The sequence below is a fragment of the Diospyros lotus genome, chromosome 2 (genome assembly GCF_014633365.1).
Source record: "Diospyros lotus cultivar Yz01 chromosome 2, ASM1463336v1, whole genome shotgun sequence".
NCBI classification, from domain to species: Eukaryota; Viridiplantae; Streptophyta; class Magnoliopsida; order Ericales; family Ebenaceae; genus Diospyros; species Diospyros lotus.
In genome coordinates this window covers 32,823,969-32,834,726 of record NC_068339.1, presented here as the reverse complement: position 1 = coordinate 32,834,726, position 10,758 = coordinate 32,823,969, and the positions used below count along the sequence as shown (strand labels likewise).

The following is a 10,758-nucleotide window of genomic DNA, read 5'->3' as shown; positions in this document are numbered from 1 at the left end:
CTCAGTGGCTAATTTGGTGTGGTTTTTAGTGTTTTTAGGTCCCTCAGTGTTTTTGTGTTGAAATTTTGTGAAAAATTGCATAAAAAAATCGTCTAAGGGCTTATTGTTTGACCTGTTTTTGTGTTTTTGTGTTTGTGTGTTTTTGTTTTTGTGTGTTTTTTTGAGTTTTTGAGTTCTTGGTATGCATAGGCCATTTTGTGTGCTGTTTTTGAGCTGATCTCTAAGTGCATGACCAGATCCTCTAAGGAAAAATTACTTGATTTGGATCTTGAATTAGAGACTACTCTTAGAAGGCAAGCTAGAGAACTTAAGTCTCGGGATAGGATTGACCCTAACAGTACTTCTAATACTTCATCCGAACCTATTCCAGCATTCATCAATATGGCAGATAATGGTAATGGAGATAATGCAAACAATGCAAATAATGGAAATAATGGTAATGGCAATAATGGAAATCATGGAAATAATGCAAATCATGGTCATTTGGATGGTAGAACCATTAGAGAGCTGGCTGCACCTGATGTGCATTACCAGCCCCTATGTATTCAGTACCCACAGTTGGATGCTAACTTTGAACTCAAATTTGGACTAATCCACTTGTTGCCCAAGTTTCATGGTCTTGCAGGAGAGGATCCACACAAGCATCTGAAAGAATTTCATGTTGTTTGCTCAACCATGCGGCCACAAGGAGTAGATGAAGAGCAGATCAAGCTGAGAGCCTTCCCATTCTCACTTGATGGATCAGCCAAAGATTGGCTCTACTACCTGCCACCAGCTGCTATCACCAGCTGGGATGGATTGAAAAGGATCTTCCTGGAAAAATTCTTTCCAGCCTCCAGAACAGCATCAATAAGGAAGGAAATTTGTGGTATAAGGCAGATGAGTGGTGAGACTCTACATGAGTATTGGGAGAGGTTCAAGAAGTTGTGTTCCAGCTGCCCTCACCATCAGATAAGTGACCAACTCCTAATTCAATATCTCTATGAAGGTCTAATCCCCATGGACAGGTACTTGGTAGATGCTGCAAGTGGAGGAGCTTTGGCAGAGAAGACCCCAGCAGCTGCACAAGAGCTGATATCAAAGATGGCACAAAATGCCCAGCAGTTTGGCACCAGAATTAACACTCCTACAAAAGCCATAAATGAAGTCAATGTGGCTGCCACTATGGACTAGCAAAGGATGGAAAACAAGCTTGAGGAATTGGCTTCCATGGTCAGGCAGTTGGCATTAGAGAGAAAGCAACCCCAGCTTTGTGGCATTTGCTCCTTGCCATCCCATACAACAGACCAATGCCCACAGTTGCAAGAAAATAATGAGACATGTGCAGGCATTTTTCCTGGAAGACCATTCCAGCACCACCAGCACAGCCAACCACAACCTTCCAATAGGTATGACCCATACTCAGCCACCTACAATCCAGGTTGGAGAGACCATCCAAACCTCAGATATGGCAGCCCTTCCAGTCAACATGTGCACCAGCAGCAGCCATACCACCAGAATCAGCCATTTCAGCAGAGGTTCCATCCTTCAAGCAACCATGCTCCACCACCAAGGCAGAATCAAGCCATGCAACAAGCACCACCATTACCCAAGTCAGAACCTACCTTAGATGATCTTGTCAAACAACTAGCAGCCAATACACTCCAATTCCAACAGAAAACAGAAACCACCATTCAAAATTTGGAGACCCAAATAGGCCAGCTAGCCACAAACATCAATGAGTTAAGGAGTCAAGGTTCCGGGCAGCTTCCTTCACAACCAGTTGCCAATCCAAGGGGCAATGTTAGTGCCATCATGCTTCGAAGTGGGAAAGAAGTGATCATCCCAACCCCTCCACCATCATCAAACAAAGAGCAGCATGCAGAGCAGCAGAATGTAGAGGGTAGCAAAGAGCAGCAACCCCTCTCAGTCCAAGAAGCCAAGCAACCAAACTCCAGCTATCAAGAACAAGGAGAGTCTTCCAACATCCAGCCCCTACCATTCCCACATCGAGCAACACAAAACAAGAAAAGAGCAGAGGCCGAAGTGGATAAAGAGATTCTGGAAACATTCCAGAAAGTTCAAGTCAACATCCCCCTCCTTGAAGCCATTAGACAGATCCCCAAGTATGCAAAATTTCTCAAGGATTTGTGTACTCACAAGAGGAAGCTTATGGGGAATGAGAAGATCAACCTTGGGAGAAATGTCTCTGCCCTTATCCAACCTGCCATGCCAGCAAAGTGTAAAGATCCAGGGATGTTCTCCATTCCTTGTACTATAGGAGACATGCAATTTAGCAATGCTTTACTAGATTTAGGTGCATCCATTAATGTCATGCCTAACTCTATTTATGCTTCATTGCAGTGTGCTCCTTTGAAGCCAACAGGAGTGGTTGTCCAACTAGCCAATAGAAGTACTGCACACCCCACTGGAGTCCTAGAAGATGTGCTGGTTAAGGTTAAGGATTTAATCTTTCCAGCAGATTTTTATGTTTTGAATATGGAAGATAACAGCACACTTGAGCATGCACCCTTGATCCTAGGGAGACCATTCTTAAAAACTGCTAGAACTATTATCAATGTGCATGAGGGTACACTTTCCATGGAATTTGCTGGTAACACAATTAACTTCAAGATACTTGATGCCATGAAATTCCCTACCGAGGATCATTCCACTTTTCAAGTAAATAGAGTTGACCTGTTAGTGAATGAAGCATGTTCTGAGTCTTCTGATTTAATTGATAAATTCCCCACTGTGCATGAGTTCCCAGATACGATTATTTGCACTAATTGTAGTGATGGAGAGAGTCAATGTGCTGCATGCTTAGAGATTGCTGAATTTTTGCATAGACATGAGTTTGATTTTGATGCTAACATTTCCCAAGTGGAAGATAGTGCTGCTAACCTTGTTGAGCAGGTTGATAGTGCCTTGGAGTTAGAGTTCCAGTCAAATAGATCAGCCCCCTCTTTGCAGCAGCCACCCACCATTCAGTGCAAGCCTTTGCCTCAGCACCTCAAGTATGCATTCTTGGAGAAAGATGAGAAGCTGCCAGTCATCATTGCAAACAACTTGCAGCCTGACCAAGAGAGAAAGTTGCTGGATGTGCTGAAAAATAATAAGAAAGCAATTGGGTGGACTTTAGCGGACATAACTGGAATCAGCCCATCTGTTTGCATGCATCGTATTTTGTTGGAGGAAGGAGCAAAACCAGCAAGGCAGCCTCAAAGAAGACTTAACCCAACCATCCTTGATGTGGTAAAACAGGAGGTAAGTAAATTACTTGCAGCCGGTATTATTTACCCTATTTCTGACAGCAAGTGGGTGAGTCCCGTGCAAGTTGTTCCAAAAAAGACGGGCATCACGGTGGTCCCAAATGAGCACAATGAGCTCATCCCCATGAGAGTGCAGAACAGCTGGAGAGTCTGCATTGATTATAGAAAGCTGAACCAAGCAACCAGAAAGGATCATTTCCCCCTCTCATTCATTGATCAGATGTTGGAGAGGTTGGCCGGTAAGTCGCACTATTGTTTCCTTGACGGTTTTTCTGGATACTTTCAGATTTGCATAGCCCCAGAGGATCAAGAGAAGACCACCTTCACCTGCCCCTTTGGCACATTCGCTTATAGAAGAATGCCTTTCGGTCTATGTAATGCTCCAGGTACCTTTCAGCGATGCATGGTAAGTATATTTTCAGATTTTATAGAGCATTGCATGGAAGTGTTCATGGATGATTTTTCAGTTTATGGCACTTCTTTTGATGATTGCTTGGTTAGCTTGGGTAGAGTCCTAGAGAGATGCATTGAAAAGAACCTTGTTTTAAATTTCGAAAAATGTCATTTCATGGTAGAACAAGGAATTGTTTTAGGGCATGTTCTGTCTAAGAAGGGTATAGAAGTGGATCGGTCTAAGGTTGATGTTATTGCTTCATTGCCTTACCCCACCTCTGTGAAGGAGGTGCGTTCTTTCCTTGGCCATGCAGGATTTTACAGGAGGTTCATCAAGGATTTCAGCAAGATTGCACTTCCACTTTCCCACCTTCTCCAGAAAGAAGTGACCTTCCACTTTGATGAGCAGTGCAAGCGAGCATTCGAGGAACTGAAGAGTCGATTGATTTCTCCACCCATCATACAGCCACCCGACTGGGAGTTGCCCTTCGAGCTGATGTGCGACGCCTCCAACTTTGCAGTGGGCGCCGTCCTTTCACAACGTGTGGAGAAGAAGTCACATGTCATTGCCTATGCCTCGCGCACCTTGGATGCTGCTCAAGCAAACTACACCACGACTGAGAAGGAGCTTTTAGCTATTGTGTTTGCTTTAGATAAATTTCGCTCCTATCTTCTGGGTTCTAATGTTGTCGTGTTTTCTGACCATGCAGCCCTAAAATACTTATTGAAGAAGCCCGATGCTAAGCCCCGGTTGATACGGTGGATGCTCCTACTTCAGGAGTTCAATGTGGAGATAAAAGATAAGAGTGGGGCCGAGAACCTAGTAGCTGATCATTTGAGTCGGGTCCCTCCTTCTTCAGATTCCACAGTCATGGACTCCCAGCCTATCAGGGATGATTTCCCAGATGAGTTATTATACCACATTCATGGTGTTGAGCCCTGGTATGCTGATTTGGTAAATTATTTAGTTGCTTCTGAATTACCTGCATATTTTAAGAAGGAACAGCTAAATAAATTTAAGAGTCAGGCTCGGTATTATGTGTGGGATGATCCCTATCTGTGGCGCATGTGTAGTGACCAGGTCATTAGGAGATGTGTGCCTAACCATGAGTTTGCATCTGTCTTAAATTTTTGTCACACACTTGCATGTGGTGGTCACTTTGGTCCCCAACGTACAGCTAGGAAAGTCCTAGATTCTGGATTATATTGGCCTTCACTCTTTAAGGATTCATATGAGTTCTGTAAGAATTGCACACGTTGTCAACACACAGGCACTATATCACGTAGGAATGAAATGCCTCAACAACCCTTATTGTTTTGTGAAATCTTTGATGTTTGGGGCATTGACTTCATGGGTCCATTTCCTGTGTCATTTGGTTATTTGTACATTCTGTTAGCTGTGGATTATGTTTCTAAGTGGGTGGAAGCTAAAGCCACCAGGACTGATGATGCTTCTGTGGTTGCAGATTTTGTTCGTTCTCACATCTTTTGCAGGTTTGGCATGCCTAGGGCCATCATCAGCGACCAAGGATCCCACTTTTGCAATAGAAAGATGGACACCCTACTTCGTAAGTATGGGGTAATACACAAAGTGGCGACTCCTTATCATCCACAGACTAATGGGCAAGCTGAAGTCTCAAATAGGGAAATCAAGCAGATTTTGGAGAAGACTGTCCAGCCCAATAGGAAAGACTGGAGCACGAGATTAGAAGATGCACTTTGGGCCTACCGCACGGCCTACAAAACCCCCATCGGCATGTCCCCTTATAGGTTGGTTTTTGGAAAAGCGTGTCACTTGCCGGTGGAAGTGGAGCATAAGGCATATTGGGCGGTGAAGCAATGCAATATGGACATCAGTCAATCGGGGTCCCAAAGAAAGCTCCAACTTCAAGAGCTTGAGGAGATTAGGATGGACGCATATGAGAACTCACGCATCTACAAGGAGAAGACCAAGGCTGTGCATGACAAGCTTATTGTGAAGAAGACATTCGAAGTTGGCCAGAAAGTTCTGCTATACAATTCCCGTCTCAAGTTGATGCCCGGTAAGTTACGTTCTCGTTGGACTGGTCCTTTCATAGTTATTCATGTTTTTCCCTTTGGTGCAGTTGCAATCAAGGACGAGTCCAATGCAAAGCAATTCACAGTGAACGGGCAGCGGCTTAAGCCATTCTACGAGAGCTTTCAGGAGCATATTGTGGAGGAGCTGCATCTCCTCAACGCCACCTACATTTGATACATCAGGCTGTTTCTCTCTCCCTAGTATTTTACATTTACTTGTCTTATTCTTGATTGGAATTGCATGTTTACATTGAGGGCAATGTAAAGTCTAAGTGTGGGGGGAGGCAGCATTCTTATTTTGGCAACATTTTCTTTATCTTTTCATATTTCTTTTTCCTTGGGTTTAGTTGAGTTTGTTTTGCGTGGAAATGCAAGTTAAGCAATTAAGTCTAAAAGAACCCATCATGATTAGAACTTCAATCTTATCTTCCTTAATTTCGAGTGACTTGGCAATGAGTTTGATTTGATAGATTGATTGGGTAGTCTACAGCCGTGAGGATTTTGAGCCTATTGTCTTTCTTGTGTGTGCATTCACCTATCATGATTTCCACTCTAGAACTTGTTTTGATTCTTGGTTGAGGCTATATTTGTTCATGCATGACTCAAACATGATTAAGGCATTCTTTCTTGTCCCCATTTAGCCATTTTGTTATACAAAAAAAAAAAAAAAAAAAAAAAAATTCAATCAATCCCTTTCGCTTGCCACTTAGAGCCATCATTTTTACCCTTCGCTTGCCACTTAGAGCCATCATTTTTACCCTTCATTCTCATACACCCTTTTTGGACCTTCCAACCTTAGGAAGAGGAATAGTAAGTGCATTCTAGTGAGAGAGATTGAATTCATCGAGCAAGTCATAAGGCCAAAGGCCATTTGCATCCATGAAAAAGAAAAAGAAAAGCAAGAAAAGGATAGAAGGGTGAGAAGGAGCGTAAAACGCACTCACCTCTTTCGAAAAAAAAAAAAAAACTTGAAAATTGATGAGAAAAAGAAGAAAGCAAAGTTGAGACAGAGCGTAAAACGCACTCAACCAAATAAAGATGCAATGTTCTTCATAACGCTTGGAAATTCTATCTCTTGATCTTAGAGTTGCATGAAATGTTTTCTCGACCTAAGGCATGTTTTCCTTCATTGTTGTCTTTCCATTTCTTTCTTCCCCACATTACAACCCTGAATAAGTCCTTTTGATTTGTGGCATGCATTTGACATGGATAGTGGAGATTGAGAAGATAAACAAGCTTATGGTAGTGGAATTGTGATTGGGTGAATTTGAGCGAAACAGTCACCACCACCTCTTGAGAGATTTTTGAGCATACACTTGCCCTGTGAGAGGCTTCCACTTTTGATTTGTCTTATTGGATGAATTGCCATGTCACTTGTTTTCTTGGAAGTAGAGGAAAGATGATCTTTGAATGATGAATTCTTGAAGACTTACCTACCTTGCATCTAATTTGTGTTTTTCCACATTTCTATTCTTGAGTCATAGAGTCTAGTGTTTTGCCCAGGAGTGCAAAAGTCTAAGTATGGGGGAATTGATAGCATGCATATTTATACCATATTTTGGCATTTCACCTCATTCTTATTAGGCCATTTGAAGCAATTTTTGCTGATATTTCATTGTTTCTATTTTATTATGCTTCAAATTGTCCTTACACTATTTTCTATCTTACCTCTACTCTATGGATCCAGGCTTTAGGGAATTTTGGATGGGCTAGAGAAGTGGCTCAACTAAAGGAGCTTGGGCCTACTTTCAAAGAGCTTGGGCCTACTTTCAAGGAGCTTGGGCCTACAATCAAGGAGCAGACTTGGGCTCACTTGTTTTCTGTTGGGCTAGGCCCAACCCTAGCCTCCCTAGCCTTTCCTTTCTTGGCCATGTATTTAAGGCCTCTTAGCATTAATTTTCAGAATATCATCATATAGAGAGAGAGGAGAAAATAGAGAGGATTCTGCCCGTTTTTGTTGTTGTAGCACTTTCCTGTTTTTTTCATCTTTTGTTCCATTTTGTTTTCCTTTCTGTAATGATAGGCTAGAGCATTTGTAACCGGTTGTGTGTCTTGAATCCATGTGGAATTTGAGTCCCGGATGAGCTACAAGAATCTGGTTTGTTGTTTGTTTCTTATTCATTTCTATTTGGTTTAGTTTGAGCAGATTTGTGAATGCATGGAGTTCATGGCAGGTTTGTGTGAACTTGCATGGTTTCATTTTCTGTTAAATGCTTAAGAGAACAGAATGTTATAGCCGGTTGGTATAACATCTCGGAAATGAATATTGTGTGCTTGAACGGTTGTTCTTGCATAGGTCCGGATAGGTTGAATAGAGAGTGAATGGTTGCATTTTATTTGCAAGAGATTTCTGCATTCATTTTGTTATTTCCAATCATTCTAATCCTTGGACGGTTGTTGGGGATGCTTTGAGTTTGTTTTCCGGAGATCAAAGCATCTAGCAAACCAAGATATATAGAGTGGACAAGGAAGATTTCACATAGGAGACAAATACACAGCCGGTTACACTCCTCTTATTGATTTTTCATCCATCTTCATCTTTCTGTTTTGCCAATTAGTTTTCTGTCAAAACAACCCCCCCTAAACAAACTGTTATTGGTATTGGTTCTCTTTGTTGGTAGAAGAATGTGAGGCTCCTTGTGAGAGATGACCTAGGGTGCACTTTGCTGCAAACTAGAGAAGAGATTCATAGATCTCTAATTCTGGAGCGGTTCGACAATCGCTGGCCAGGGTGCATAACCAAGATGAGACTCATCTATCTCTTGATAAAGGATGATGTATCTAAGGCGTCTTCGGTAGATATTCACTTTAAATCTATAGTCATGGTGAAAGAGATCAATAAGGAGTTATTGATTCACTTTCTATTAAGTGAAGATATCCGAATGACCGAAGAAAATTCATGTGATCGTAATCAAGCAACACATCGCCAGACTTGAGATCACATAAGATACATTAACGAGATCATCGAATTACATGGTAACCATCCTTGTGAAAGGTTGTTTACGAATTATGAATCCTTCTGAATAATTGGGTAGGCATGACGCCTTGCTGGAGGCCAATCTTGTCTTATATGTTCATACCGACACATTGCTAATATATTCAGAAGCCTAATGAGGAGTACGTAATAGGTATGGTCCCTAGCTTAAACCAGGAGAGCGGACGTATGGTTAAGTGGGACACTTCCATAAGAAGTTGTGCCATTGTAAATTCTCACGAAAAAAGAACAAATAGATGTAATGACGTCGATATGACGAGGGGTCGTCATAAAGAAAAGAGTTTCCTAAAATGACAATTGATTAAATTAGAAAGGAGTTTCTAATTTAATAATTTTCTATTTGTTGGAGTGGCAAATAGGAAATAAAATACATTTGGGCTTAAATTAATATTTGAACTAAATTGGATTTGGGTCAAATATTAAATTAAATATTATATTTGGGCTAAATTGAATTTGTGCTAAATATTAAATTAAATAATATATTTGGGTTAAATTAGATTTGGACCAAATATTTTATTTAAACTTATTATTGGATTTGGGTTATTTAATTAAATTCCTAGTTGGACTAGAATAAATGGGCCAGCCTATATCCATTAGGGTTTAAGAAACCCTAGGACTTCTCTATAAATACCCCTTTAAGGGTTGCTTAATTGATAAATGAATTTTATGTGATTTTTCAAGAGTTGAAAAGCAATTACCATTTACTCTCTCCCGTTTCCTTCCGTATCAAATCGAAATGAGGAGGTTCTTTCAGTCCATACTCAAGCCACGAAAAGGAGAGGGAACTAGAACTCCCATTCTAGTCTCCTCGCCAACGGACGCATGTCGCGTATCACGAGTTAGAAGCCAAACACTTGGACTTCTGGAATCTGCAAACGACTCAAAAATCTAAAGCTTAGATTTATTTTATTTTGTATGTGAATGATTTGATTTCAACGTTTATCCAATTGCCGGGATCGAGGTAAGATTCAAATTTTTTGAACTACGCTGCTTGTCTCGTAGCGATATTCCTTTACTTTCATGCACCTCGTGGCATTTTGCAAAATTTTTAGGTTAACTGTGCATATCATCTAAACGAGGATTTGTTTCACCCCATATTTGTAAAAGGAATGGTATGTTTATTGATGGGATGTAGTTGCGTGCAAGAGTTTGGTGTATCGTATGTATTTTTGGTGTTTGTATGTTAAATGTCATGTTGCAGGGTTCATCTGTCGACTAAATTGGTCGAGCTAGTCAACAAAAGGCTTTTGGGCATTCTATTAATCAACTAATGCCTTGATTAGTCAAAAGATTGAGTGAAAAAGCCTTTGTCTGTCGATAGTTGCCCCTTCATCTGTCGACTATCCCTGGCCTTTGGTGGGCTACACATGTTCCACTATTTTGGGTATAACTTTTTATATAAATATTAGATTTGAGAACCATTTGTTACGTTGTAAACTAGACTTGATAGGATTCATTTTGGTATAGATTTCAACTCATTTGGCCAAATCTTATTTCCAAAACTGGTCTAATTTTTTTAACCAATGCTTGGGCATTTGTTCATGTGTTTATGCATGGGGAACTTTAGGGCGCATTGAACATATCAAAGCATGTTAGAGGGGGATTCTATTATGGAAATATCCTTATCCAAGATAAGAGTTAATAATATTTTGAGAATGCATTATTCCATGTGGTCGGTAGTAAGGATACATAGTACATGGTGGCATACGTGTGTGCACTCTGAATTATTTTGTATGGCATTGAATGTGCATGTAAACAAAGGATATCCTAGTAATGTCAGCAGGCTTGTGCCTAACTGTGGGGGCTTTGGCCCTAATGTCGCCTCGTGTTAAACCAACATATGGGTAGATGACGACCCACAAGAATATGGAATGTCGTCTAGTACAAACCAGAGTGTGGGTAAATGAAGATCCATATCATTTATGCATCTTGCATGGGTTTACATATACATTGACATAGGACATGGCATTGGGCATGATGATTAATAATTATCCATCGTGGAAACTTCTCAATCTAATCTTGTGTATCTTGTTCCCATTGTTATTCCCTCGTGGTAAGAGA

The 10,758-nt window shown here is 41.0% G+C and overlaps 1 non-coding gene across 1 annotated transcript; it reads right to left on the bottom strand.

Annotated features, from left to right (window-relative positions):
• Positions 1-848: 848 nt before the first annotated feature.
• LOC127796120 (small nucleolar RNA R71) lies at positions 849-953 on the bottom strand. Its single transcript, XR_008021949.1, has one exon. It is a non-coding gene; the product is annotated as a small nucleolar RNA R71 (small nucleolar RNA).
• Between the last annotated feature and the right edge of the window lie 9,805 nt (positions 954-10,758).